This window comes from Nylanderia fulva, unplaced genomic scaffold (genome assembly GCF_048542155.1).
Source record: "Nylanderia fulva isolate GAGA-0341 unplaced genomic scaffold, ASM4854215v1 Scaffold446, whole genome shotgun sequence".
NCBI lineage: Eukaryota > Metazoa > Arthropoda > Insecta > Hymenoptera > Formicidae > Nylanderia > Nylanderia fulva.
The window spans coordinates 1-2389 of record NW_028190528.1 but is presented as its reverse complement, the minus strand read 5'-3'; the positions used below and the strand labels follow the sequence as shown (position 1 = coordinate 2389).

Genomic DNA, 2389 nt, shown 5'->3' with positions numbered 1-2389 from the left:
CACGCTTAGTTTCTAGGCGGAGTTAAGCGTCATGGCCGGCTTTGACGCGCTTTTCAAATAGCGTTTAAGGAACTTGGAGTAAAACGAAAAAATTTATACGGCCGGACGTGACAATACACAACCGATCGATACGAAACAAAGCACCAAACCTAACCTATAAAGTCACATGCGTAGATTACGAAAATAATATTGTTTCCGTTCAATACTGTCGTTAAATGTCACAATTAGCAGTCCAAAATGTCATATGGTATATAACATGTAAAACAATTCACACACTATTTTTGCGGAATAATTGCACTCTCCACACGCGGATACGCTCTACACGTGTAGTTTATCACTAACTGCGTTTACCCATCACAAATTTTGGTTTCTTTGACAAGTATAAACCATCAAAATTACATCACAAACACAGAGCGATCCGACACACGTCCGTTCATAACAAGAAAGTCATAGTTACTCCCGCCGTTTACTCGCGCTTGCTTGAATTTCTTCACGTTGACATTCAGAGCACTGGGCAGAAATCACATTGCGTCAACACCCGTGAGGGCCATCGCAATGCTTTGTTTTAATTAGACAGTCGGATTCCCCTAGTCCGTGCCAGTTCTGAGCTGAGCGTTGAATGGCGGCCGAAGAGGACGACCACGACAGCTCGCGCCGCTACGGAAGCCTCGCAGCAAGAAAGATCCGCGGGAAGCCAAGGCACGGGACCGAGTTCGGATCCCGGGACCGGCGCGAGAACGCCGACCGTTCACCTCGCCCAGGCCCGGCACGTCAGCCAGACCCGCTTCCCGACCAAGCCCGACACGCCCCGCTCCTCAGAGCCAATCCTTATTCCGAAGTTACGGATCCAATTTGCCGACTTCCCTTACCTACATTATTCTATCGACTAGAGGCTCTTTACCTTGGAGACCTGCTGCGGATATGGGTACGAACCGGCGCGACACCTCCACGTGGCCCTCTCCTGGATTTTCAAGGTCCGAGGGGAAGATCCGGACACCGCCGCAACTGCGGTGCTCTTCGCGTTCCAAACCCTATCTCCCTGCTAGAGGTTTCCAGGGAACTCGAACGCTTATACAGAAAAGAAAACACTTCCCGGATCTCCGAGGGCCCGAATTGTATGCGGTTCTGCTGCCGGGTTCCGGAATAGGAACCGGATTCCCTTTCGCCCGACGGGCGTGTGTCTTTCGTATAATATTTATTATTATTTCTCGACACTCGAGTATATTGTACGCCGTCATTGACATAGGATTTCTCCTAGGGCTTAGGATCGACTGACTCGTGTGCAACGGCTGTTCACACGAAACCCTTCTCCACGTCAGTCCTCCAGGGCCTCGCTGGAGTATTTGCTACTACCACCAAAATCTGCACCGACGGCGGCTCCAGGCAGGCTCGCGCCTAGACCCTTCTGCGCTCACCGTCGCGACCCTCCTACTCGTCAGGGCTTCGTGACGACGCGAGAGAAGACTAACGCCCGCTCCCGGTTGCCGCCCCACTTGCCGCTGACGGCAGAGTATAGGCTCGACGCTTCAGCGCCATCCATTTTCAGGGCTAGTTGCTTCGGCAGGTGAGTTGTTACACACTCCTTAGCGGATTCCGACTTCCATGGCCACCGTCCTGCTGTCTTAAGCAACCAACGCCTTTTATGGTATCCCATGAGCGTCGAGTTGGGCGCCTTAACTCTGCGTTTGGTTCATTCCACAGCGCCAGTTCTGCTTACCAAAAATGGCCCACTTGGCACTTCATAATTCAAGAAAGCCAGAGATCTCACCCATTTAAAGTTTGAGAATAGGTTGAGGTCGTTTATTCGATATTCGATTCATTTGACAAGTGTACACTACCTTATCCTATTTACCACTTATAGAACAATACTCTGTCATAAGGTAAATTCGTTGTTACGATTCTGAGATGCACGTTTAGTAAAGTGAACGAATGCATTAGCCTTTAAGGACCAGAACTTACACGGGATAACCGTGTACTTCTTTAACCTTCCCTGCTTACTCTCTCTCTGCTCTACAAACCAAACGAATTACTTTACCAAACCAAATGACAGAGGTCTTGATAATTATTAAAAACTATTATTTCAATATTTAAGATTTTAATTATTGATGTTTGAAATTACACGTATTAATATTCTTGATATAGATATTAATACATATTCAGAATCCTTTTTTTTTCCACATTATTATCAATCCTAGCTTAATACCATTTAATTGCAAGATCGATATCGTTTAATTATAATAATTATTGACACAAAACGTAATTAATTAACAGGTGAAGGGCATTCTAGCATAGACTAACCTTTCATCTCATTTTGATTTCATTAACGAGTAGATCACGATATAAACGTGAGTTTTATTCAATTATTCTAAATTATAAATATCCCCCCTTC

The 2389-nt window shown here is 46.2% G+C and overlaps 1 pseudogene; it reads right to left on the bottom strand.

The window, feature by feature from the left end:
- Window positions 1–340: 340 nt before the first annotated feature.
- Window positions 341–2389, bottom strand: LOC146721603 (large subunit ribosomal RNA; annotated as a pseudogene; the record flags this gene model as incomplete).